General features: G+C 39.8%; 2 non-coding genes across 2 annotated transcripts; one reads left to right on the plus strand and one right to left on the minus strand.

Moving 5' to 3' along the window:
• Nucleotides 1-7,442: 7,442 nt before the first annotated feature.
• TRNAA-AGC lies at nucleotides 7,443-7,515 on the minus strand. The gene has a single exon. It is a non-coding gene; the product is annotated as a tRNA-Ala (tRNA).
• A 1,862-nt stretch (nucleotides 7,516-9,377) lies between these two features.
• On the plus strand, nucleotides 9,378-9,450 carry TRNAA-AGC. Its single transcript has one exon. It is a non-coding gene; the product is annotated as a tRNA-Ala (tRNA).
• Nucleotides 9,451-11,642: the final 2,192 nt, after the last annotated feature.

Raw genomic sequence — 11,642 nt, forward strand, 5'->3', positions numbered from 1 at the left:
AGTCAGGAGGACCTGGGTTCAAATCCAGCCTGAGACCAAACACTTGACACTAGCTGTATGACCCTGGGTAAGTCACTTAACCCCAACTGCCTAAAAATTTAAAAAATAAAAACAAAGTACAAACAATAATAATTCCTGTATTGTTATTTCCATTTTATAGATGAAGAAATTGAGACTCAGAGACTGAGTTCTTCCTTGATTCCTGTCAAGATTATTTTGAAGCTGTTTTTAAATAGTTTTCTTAGATGTGTTGATAACATAACATCCCAATATTTGCCACCTTTTGTCATTATTTCTGTCAGTTTCTTTTGATTTTTTTGATGACATAAAAATGCAAATAACTACGATGGGTCTATCTTAAATTCCACTATTTATCCAAAAACCATTACTTCCACTGTGTAGTTGTTAATCATCTTGGGTTTTCTAGATACATGGTAATGATATCTACAAGTAAAAATGTTTTAACATCTTCAGTTCTGATACTTGTTCCTCAAACTTCCTTTTCATGCCTCATTACTATTACTGACATGTCTAAAATTGCAGCAAATAAGACATGGTGAGTGTCAGCAATTCTGTTTTATATCTATGTGTAGTGGAACTTTTTTTTGTGAGACAATTGGGATTAAGTGACTTGTCTAGGGTCACACAGCTAGTAAGTGTCAGGTGTCTAGTCTGAGACTGGTTTTGAGCTCAGGTCCTCCTCACTCCAGTGCTCTATCCACTGCACCACCTAGCTGCCCCTGTAGTGGAACTTCTTAAAGTGTTTCTCCAATGAATGTAATATGAGGACACAGTTTCAAATGAATACTTTGTTGTTTTTTGTACCGGCTGCGCTGACCTTATGCCGGCCGCGCCGAACACTCCTCCTATAAGGAGCAGGCTGCCAGAGTCATACTCACTCAACAGTCTTCGGTCCTCAACCGGATAAACACACAGAGACAAGCCATCGGGAGGCGCCAACACCAGAGCTTTATTCAGAGGCCTTCACAGCAAGCCATCACAGCAAGGCCAAGCAGGAAGGCCAGAGCAACAGAGCAGGAGCCAAGAGAGCACGTGATCTGACCACGCTCGTTCCTTAAGTACCTCCTTAGCCCCTCCTCCCCAGCCCGCTTACTAGCCAATGATTGTAGGGTCAGATACCGGAAGGGGCTGTCTGAGTTTAGCACACCAAGGGAGAGGGAGTGACGTAGGAGGCTAGGACCGGATACAGGAAGGAGGCGTCTGGGATTAGTGCATAGACAGAGTATGTGACCTAGGAAGTCAGGCAGATACCAGGAGGAGGCGTCTGGGGTCAGTTCTACACAAAGGGACCTAGGAAGTCAGGAAGGTCACAGGAAGGAGGCGTCTGGGGTTGACGTTGCATATAGGGAGGGGACTAAGCAAAGGGAACTAGTTCTCTGCCGTCCCTCTCCCACATGGCACCACCCCTTGCCTCAGGAGCACAAGCTCCGGCTACTTCCTTGCACCCAGCTTATCTCACATAGCACTGCCCACTGCCTCAGGGCTTCTCTGTACCCAGCCCATCCCAGATCACCATGACTCCACCTACCACAGCCCCTGCCTCGACTTCCAAATACCCAGATTCTACCCCTAATCTTGCCACAGCGCCCACCTGGTAGTTGCCAACATCAGACAGTCCCTCACAGTTTTTCTTTTATTGAGAAAGGCTCCTACATTGTTAATGTTTATCACAAACAGGTACTGTATTTTATTGAAGTACTTTCCTGCATCTAATAATAGCTTGTCTTTGTTTCTTTATCTCATTAAAGTAAATGTTTAGCTTGTTGGGTTTTTTTTATATTTCTATTAAACTATCCTTAGGTTTCAGTTATTTCTCTTTTGTAATGATGGATTATTTTTTATGTACTACTATGTTATATTTGTGTTTTTACATTTTGTGTTGATATTAATTAATGATTTTAGACTATTTTTTTCTCAGCCTTATCTTTGTTTTAAAGATCAAAACCTATTTGTCTATAAAAGATAGAAGAAGGTAACCTTCAATAGTAGTCTTCCATCTCAATAAATTTTGGGAAAAAAATCTATTTACCATTAAAGGTCCTTAAAAAAGGATCTTTTAAAAGTACAAAAGGGGATCCAAGATGGTGGGAAAAAGGCAGGGACTTGCCTGAGCTCTCCCCAAAATCCCTCCAAACACCTTTAAATAATGCCATAAAACAATTCCTGGAACAGCAGAACCCACAAAAGGATAGAGTGAAATAATTTTCAAGCCTAAGGTCAACAGGAAAGGTCTGTTGCACCTGGGGAGAGTGGAGCACAAGCCAGCACAGATCCAGCCCCAACAAACCAGGAGCAGGCCTTGGGAGTATCGGTAACAGCTTGTTTCTGGGGCTCTCAGCCCACAGACAGTAAAGAAGTTTAACAGAATAGCTGATCAGGGCAGCAAGGTGGTGCAGTGGATAGAGCACCAGCCCTGAAGTCAGGAGGACCTGAGTTCAAATCTGACCTTAGATCAAATACTTGACACTTACTAGCTATGTGACCCTGGGCAAGTCACTTAACCCCAATTGCCTTAAAAAAAAAAAAAGAAAAAGAAAGAAAGAACAACTGGTCAGAAGGAGATCACAAGGGTCTCTTTGCTAGCACTAAGGCAGGACTCTTGTTACTTTGCCCAAACTCAGATATGGGTGGCAGTATCAGGGCGAGGAGGAGCACTAGTACACCAGAGGCTGTGGAATGGGGACCTTCATCACAGTTCAAGGGCAGAAAAGAGTACTTTTTGTCCAGCACAGGTCAGAGTTGTAAACACACCTTTCCTTAATTCATACCACCTTGGAAGAACTGAAAACTTAAGAGGTCTCTAGAAGTATCTCTAAAGACTTCTGCACAAAACCCCTAAAGCTTAGGACAGTGAACCCTCCACCCTGGAAGCAGAGCTCTACTTTAACAAAGAAAAGTCAAGAAATAGACTGGGAAAATGACCAAACAACAGAAAAAAATTCTGACTATAGAAGTTACTATGATGACAAAGAAGATCAAAACACCCTCTCAGAAGAAGATAACAAAGTCAAAGCTCCTATCTAAAGCCTCGAAGAAAAATATAAACTGGTCTCAGGTGATGGAAGAGCTCAAAAAGGATTATGAAAATCAAGTAAGAGAAGTAGAGGAAAAATTGGGAAGAGAAATGAGAGTGATGCAAGAAAATCGTGAAAAACAAGTCAACAGGTTGGTAAAGGGGATACAAAAAAAATACTTAAGAAAATATAACACTTTAAAAAACAGACTAAGTCAGATGGTAAAAGAGGAAAAAGAGAAAGCCAATAAGAAGAATGCCTTAAAAAGCAGGATTGGTCAAATAGAAAAAGAAGCACAGAAATTCACTGAAGAAAAAAGCTCCTTAAAAAGTAGAATTGACCAAATGGAAAAGGAAGTCCAAAAGCTCACTGAAGAAAAAATTCCTTAAAAATTAGAACTAAGCAAATAGCAAATGACTTTATGAGAAATCAAGAAATAATAAAACAAAACCAGAAGAATGGAAAAAATAGAAGACATTGTGAAATATCTCACTGGAAAAACTACTGACCTGGAAAACAGACCCAGGAGAGATAATTTTAAACTTATTGAACTGTCTGAAAGCCATGATCAATAAAAGAGCCTACACATCATCTTTCAAGAAATTGTCAAAGAAAACTGCCCTGATATTCTAGAACAGAGGTGCGGAACCTGCAGCCTCAAGGCCATATGTGGCCCTCTAGGTCCTTGGGTGCAGCCTTTTGATTGAGTCTAAGTTTTACAGAACAAATCCTTTTATTAAGGAGATTTGTTCTGTGAAGTTTGGATTCAGTCAAAGGGAGCCTAGAGGGCAACATAGGGCCTTGAGGCCACCACAGAGGTAAATTTCCCCACCCCTGTTCTAGAACCAGAGGATAAAATAGAAATTGAAAGAATCCACCTATCCCTTCCTGAAAGAGATCACAAAATGAAATCTCCCAGGAATATTATAGCTAAATTCCAGAGCTCCCAGGTCAAGGAGAAAATATTGCATAGCAGCCAGGAAGAAACAATTCAAGTGTTATGGAACTACAGTCAGGATAACATGAGATTTAGCAGCTTCTACATTAAAGGATAGGAGGGCTTGGAATATGATATTCCAGAGGGCAAAGGAACTAGGATTACAACCAAGAATAATCTACCCAACCAAACAGTATAATCCAGCAGCAGAAAAATGAATGTTTAATGAAATAGAGGACTTTCAAGCATTCTTGATGAAAAGACCAGAGCTGAATAGAAAATGTGACATTCAAATACAAAACTCAAGAGAAGTATAAAAAGTTAAACAGGAAAGGGAAATAATAAGGGATTTAATAAGGTTAAACTGCTTACATTCCTACATGGGAAAATGACATTTGTATCTCATAAGAACTTTCTCGTTATTAGGGCAGTTAGAAGGAATATATATAGAGGGCACAGTAATGAGTTGAATATGAAGGGATGGTATCTAAAAAAAAGTAAGGGATGAAAGAGGAATGTAGTAGGAGAGATTGGGAAATGGAGAGGTAGAATGGGGTAGCAAAGTAGGAGGGGAAGGGGGAGTTAGAAACAAAACACTTGAGGATAGACAGGTAAGAGGAGAAAAAGAATAGAATAAACAGTGGGGGAGAAATAAGATGGAGGGAAATACAGTTAGCAATAGTAATTGTGGAAAAAATTTTGAAGCAAGTTTCTCTGATAAAGGCCTCTTTTCTCAAACACAGAGAACTGAGTCAAATTTATAAAAAAAAAAAAAATAAGCCATTCCCCAATTGATAAATGATCAAACGATATGAATAGTTTTCAAATGAAGTAATCAAAGCTATCTATTCCCATATAAAAAATGCTCTAACTCACTATTGATTGGAGAAATGCAAATTAAAACAATTATGAAGCACTACCTCATGCCTATTAGGCTAATAGGACAGAAAAGGAAAAGGACAAATGTTGGAGGGGATGTAGAGAAAATGAGACATTGATGCACTGTTGGTGGAGTTGTGAACTGATTCAACCATTCTGTGGAACAATTTGAAACTATGCATACCCTTTGACCTAGTAATATCACTCCTAGGTCTGTATCCCAAAAGAGATTTAAGAAAAAAGAAAAAGAAAAAGGATCTATATGCACAAAACTATTTGTAGCAGCACTTTTCTGGTGGCAAAGAATTGGAAATTGAGGCTATACCCATCAATTGGGGAATGGCTAAACAAATTGCGGTATGTGCTTATGATGGAATATTGTGCTATAAGAAATGATAAGCAGGATGCTCTCAGAAAAACCTGAACTTACATGAGCTGATGCAAAGTGAAATATACCGTGTACAAAGTAACAGCAATATTCTAAGATGATCAGCAGTGAATGACTTAGCTATTCTCAGCAATACAATGATCCAAAATAACTCTGAAAAACTTTTGATAAAAGATGCTATTCATCTCCAGAGAAAGAACTGATGGTGTCTGAATACAAATTGAAGGATACTTTTTTAACTTTATTTTTCTTGAGGGTTTTTTTTTGGGGGGGGGTCCTGTGTTTTCTTTCACAACATGACTAATATGGAAATGTTTTGCATGACTTCACATGTATATATCGAATTGCTTGCCTTCTCGGCGGGGAAGGAGGAAGGGAGAGAATTTGAAATACAATGTTTTAAAAATGAACATTAGGAATTGTTTTTTCATGTAACTGGGGAAAAATAAAATACTAAATAAAGTACAAAATAATTTGCTTATGAGTTTTTTCTGGAGCCCAGCATCTATCTGTAGATAGCTCTTTAATGGTTTACCTGACATCTTCTTCTAAGATTAGTCTATTTAGGCTTTTTATTCCTCCTTTTGTTGATTTTGGGTTTGGTTTTTTTTCTCCTCTGTGACTCCTCAACTCTTTTCAGTCTGGCTCATGACTCTGACTCAAATGAAACTGTCTACTCCTTCAATCATCCCCTAAATGCAGAATGTGATGACCATTTCTCATTTCTTATGCTTCCTAAATTCTCTGCAGCACTTGATACTTGAAGCAAGTTTCTCTGATAAAGGCCTCATTTCTCAAACACAGAGAACTGAGTCAAATTTATAAAAAAAAAAAAAATAAGCCATTCCCCAATTGATAAATGATCTGAAGTACTACCTCATACCTATTAGTTAGGCTAATAGGACACAAAAGGAAACTCCTAGAAACTCCTTCATCTTTGGGTTTTTAATGACTTTGTTCCTATGTAACTGCTGTTTAGTCTCCTTTGCTGGCTCATCTTCTACATCACACCCAAAGTGTGTGTATTCCGAAGCTATGCATTAGAACCACTTCTCTTTCTTTACCCTCTCTCACTAGAGGACTCCATAAGTCTCTGAGAATTTATCTTTTCAATGCAAATGACTGAAATTTATACATTCAGCCCTAATTTCTCTCCGAGACCCAGTCATGCATTTCCTACTGCTTATTGTGTAATTCACAATGCATGTCCTATACACAATTCAAACTCCACAAGTTCAAAACAAAATCATTATTTTGACCCATTAAACTCATCCCCGTTCCAAACTTCCCAATTAACCATTCAGGGCGCTACCATCCTTCCAGTCATCCTTTGTTATATTTGACTCGCAGCTTTCCCTTACTTCACATGTACGATGATTTATGGCTTATCATTTCTACCTTCACAAATAGAAGTTCGAGGTGCTCCCCATTGCCACCACAAGTTCTACCTATGACACCATCACTTAGTAACCTATTCTTTGAGATTTACTCAATCCATCTCTACCTCTCAATCAATCAACTGTTGTCCTACCGATCTTCATCCAAGACTCTCTCCTCCTTTCTTCAATAAGTTTAGGGCCTGGCTACGTCTTTGCTACTCAACTCCTACTTCAATATACATATTAATATTCCTTCAAACACTTAACTTCACATTTTAACTTATTCACTTCCCATGAGCTACTCGTCCATCCAACCTCAGCCACATGCAAAAAAATGACCATTTGATCCTATCATTCACAAATACACCATTTCCATGTTCACTAACACTGAAATTCTCCTGTCCTCCGTAGCCCATCTAGACCCCTTGAGGGAATCAGTACACCCTACACAATCCTCTTCTCGAGTCCTTTGTCACCTTATGCTTATTGGATCATCTCCAGGATCAAATGTAAAATTCTTTACTTGGCATTTAAAGCTCGTCATAACCTGGACCCCCTCCTACCTTTCTAGACTACTCAAAGTTTACTGGTGACACCGGCCTCCTGCAGATCCTCCAACAAAACACTTAATCTCCCAATTTCCGTGAATTTTCATTTTCATGCCTGGAATTCTCTCCCTCTTCAAGTTTGGCTCCTGTCTTCCCTAACGTCCCAGATAAACACCCACCTTCCACAGAAAGACTTTCCTAATCCCGTTTAATTATAGTCCCTTCCTTCCTAAAAATCCATGTTTAAGAAAAGTTCTCCTGCCCCAATAAAACGCTTGGAGAATGCGGGCATCGATCCCGCTACCTCTCACATGCTAAGCGAGCGCTCTACCATTTGAGCTAATTCCCCTCTCTATAAAGCCTCTAAACTGACTCAAAGCTCACAGCCTCACTGCCGCTCAACAGGGCCGGTTTGATGAATGAGACGCCGGCAGATTTCAGATTCCCTCTTGCTGACTAATTTCACCACTCCATATCTTTCATGCGCTGACTCACCGCTGCTATCAACTCTCCGAGCTCTGGAGAAGGGGAGGAAGGAGCGGGAAGGGGAAATCAGAGGAGGAGGGGAAAGGGGAAGGGGAGGGGCAGAGGGAAGAAAAGGAGGGGGAGAGGAGGAGGGAGAGAAGAGAATTGGGAATGAGTGGGGACAGGAAGGGAGAAGGAGCAGGGCTGGGACTTGTACTTCTCACATTTTCTCCCTTTCCCTCTACATCCTTACCAAAGGCAGAATATAGGATTCTGCTCACTAAATTACCAAAGTGTAAAATCACCAGGTAGAGGCACAATCTACTCCCCTCCCAACTCCCTTTCTAGAATCTCATATAATGAGACTTGCCCAGGGTCACAAAGCCAGTACTTAGCAGACGCCCGACTTTAGAGATATCTGAGGCTCTTAGGCCGGTGCTCTATTCACTAACATTCCGCGTCGCAGGAAAACTAGATCTAAAAGAAATACCACCATCTATTTTATTTCATTTTTCCCCAGTTACGTGCGAAAAACATTAAAACATTTAAAACAGTTTAAAGATTTGTTTTTAAAACTTTGAGTTCCAAATTCTCTCCTTCCTCACCCCACCTCACTGAGAAGGTTAGCAATTTGATATAGGTTATACATGACTACCACCTATTTTTATACCAAAGAACTGGAGAATAAAAAGAAAACCCTAGAGAACTCGGGCATGGGCCCTACCTCTTACAATGTAAATAAGCACTCTACTATCTCAACTAATTCCCTTTTTGAAAAAGTGAAGAAATAACTGAAAACTCCGTTTTACTGGCTCCCAGCAGAGCACTGCTCTGGAGGATAGCTTGGAACACTTTTTCATTCATTCACGCAACTGGTGAGCAGGTATTTATGAAGCACCTACTATATGCCAGGCCCTGTGCTAGCTAGCCTTGGGACGAAAACACAAAAATTAAACTGCTTAATAAAGTCTTGTTGAGAAAGCATTGAATTTACAAACTATATATGAAAATTGGATCTATTATGTCACAGAGATCTTAAACTCAACACTCAAAAACAACTTATTATCTTTTCCCTCAAGCCCTCTCTTCCTATCTTTCTTGTTACCATCAAGAGCACTATCATTCTCCCATCCTCCAAACCTAAGTGTCATCCTTGATTCCTTATTCTGTCTTACTCCCCCATAACCAGTCGCTTGCCAAGTCCTATCAATTTTACATTTGTAAATGATGAGGGCCTGCACCACCCCCCTCATGCACTCACAGCTGGTGTATTGTAATAGCCTTCTGTTTGGTCTCCCTAATTCCTCCCTACTCCAGTCTATCTACTCATCTCTCAAAGTGATCTTCCTATAATACAGGTTTGACCATGTCACCCCAATAACTCTTCAATAAAAGCCATTTCCTCTCCGATCACCTCCAGCATCAAATATAAAATCTTCTGGCGTCTACCTAGTGATTTTAAACCTAGATACTTTAATGAGTAGAATCACGTATTCTGCTTTTGGGAAGGATGTGGAGGGGAAGGTCGTAAATGTGAAAAGTACAAGCCCCAGCCTCGCTCTTTCTCTTCACCACCTCCTGCACTTTTTCCTGCTTCAGTTGATAGCCAGCTGTGAGAGAAATGGGATGGTGTAATGAGTCAGCAAGAATGCATCAGAAATCTGCTGGTGTCCCAATTAGCAAGCCACCCCTGCTAGGCGGCGGTGGAGCTGTGAGGTTTGAGTCGGTTTTTAGGTTTTAGAGAGAGGGGAATTAGCTCAAGTGGTAGAGCGCTCGCTTAGCATGCGAGAGGTAGCGGGATCAATGCCCGCATTCTCCAAAGGTTTTCATTCATTTACTGCAAATTTTCCCATTTTCTTTCAGGACTGAATTGTCCAAAGCAGAAACAAGGTGAATTCGGACATTTTAACAGTTTTCTAAACCCCTAACCCCATTAATTTGCTGACTAAAACCTCATCTTCCAAATGGCCATCAGAACTTACAAGTCATGTCTATGAAAGAAAACAGAAGAACTTTAACTTCTCTACTGTAATGTGGTTTTCTGAACGTGTGTTAAGTTGCATGTGTACCTCTGACATTTTGTATTTAGTACTTTTTTGGTATTTCGTACTTTCAAGTTCATTTAAAAATAACGATGCCACGCTTATTAATGGCAAAGAGGTTTTTTGTTCGAGGAAACTAGGGCTACCCAAATTTGCACAGTTGCACTCTCCTAACAGGATGGTTGAGGTGTTCTCCACATAGAAAGAACAAAAGCTGTCCTGGGGAATTGGGGAAAGGGGAAGCAAGGAGGATAGGAACAGGCATTTATTAAATGCCTAATTTATGCCAAGTACTCTGTGAAGCACTGTGAAATCTCTTTTAATTGGGGAGTCAATAGAAACACCACAAGACTGGCGCAAAAGTGAAAGGAAACAGAAGCAGCGAGAGCTCTCTTTCCCAGGTATCAAGAAAATGAGTGTGTCAGTATTCTATAAGGGGAGAGGGTTGGTAAGTTCCTTCTACACGTTCCCTTCCAACTTGGCAAGAGTGATTAGATCAGTCAATCAACTAGCAGATGATTAATATGTACCAAGCACTGTGTTAAGCACAGCAAAATAAGTCCAGGAAGAGCCATTTTCCAAATATCAAAATTCGATTAACTATTTCCTCCTTACCTTCTATTTTTCTACACTCCTCTTCTCTCTCCCCAATTCCTACTGAACCTGCTCTTTATCTTCAGCAGATATCTCCAGTCTCTGAACTCTCTTCTTTCCTCCCAATCTACTATTAGCAACAACCTCTTTTAGTTTCATAGAATCATAGAATATCAGAGCTGGTAATATTTAAAATAAATCTTTCATTTTACAGTTAGACCTGAGCCTAGAGAAATTAACTTATGTACAAATCAAACAGCTGATCAGTGGTCAAATCAAGATTAGAACCCCTGCTCTCGGGGCAGCTAGGTGGTGCAGTGGTTAGAGCTCCGGCCTTGGAATCAGAAAGACCCGAGTTCATCTCTGGCTACAGACACTTGACACTTACTAGCTGTGTGACCCTGGGCAAATCATTTAACCCCATTGCCTCACCAAAAAAAAAAAAAAATCTCCTGCTCCTTCTAAATGATAATAATGACAACTCACATTTATATATGGCAACTTCACTGTTTATGGGGTAGTCCCTTCCTTGCTCTGCTAGATTCCATTTCCTCAAGGCTCTTGCTAGAAAACTAGAATTCTTAATTTCTGCCATACCTACCACCTGCCGTAGATAAACTATCACCTTTCTCTACTCTCACTCGTGAACTACGAAGCATTGCTCAAGAAAGATACTATCTAACTTATCATTTCTTAATGTAGGTGTTGCTATTGAAATATTGAATATCTCCACAGAAAGGGATTTGGCTATCCCATATCCATTTATTCATCTAGCATACATTTATTGAATGCCTCCAATATATACAGTACATTGTGCTAAGTACTGCAAGTTTCAAAGGTGACACATTTCTCCAGAAACTTACAATCAAGTAGAAGACAAGTACAACAACAGCTATAATTCAAGAAATATAATCTCAGATAATTCTAACAAAAAAAGAAAGAAAGAAAGAAATTAAAGACATTTAATAGAAACTTAGAAATGTCAGCTATGACAGATCAGATCTCTGACAATTACAGAATGGGAATTGAAAGTAGTATACATATTTCTCAGCTATTCACAGCACTTTTACATTAGGTCATTGTGCTAGAGCATGAAAACTACATATATAAATGCAGAAAACCAGAAATATTAAACAATTCTTTATTGACCATAACTCAATAAAAATGCTAAGGAAGGATCTTTGAAGATTCAGTTCAATCATTTGCAGTTGTGTCCAACTCTTTGTGACCCCATTTGGGGTTTTCTTGACAGAGATTCTGGAGTGGTTTGCCATCTCCTTCTCTACCTCATTTTACAGATGAGAAAACTGAGGTCAACAGGGTTAAGTGACTTGCCCAGGGTCACACAGCTAGTAAGTGTCTGAGGCCAAATTTG

This window comes from Vombatus ursinus, unplaced genomic scaffold (assembly GCF_900497805.2).
Source record: "Vombatus ursinus unplaced genomic scaffold, bare-nosed wombat genome assembly UNPS02014812.1, whole genome shotgun sequence".
Lineage (NCBI taxonomy): Eukaryota > Metazoa > Chordata > Mammalia > Diprotodontia > Vombatidae > Vombatus > Vombatus ursinus.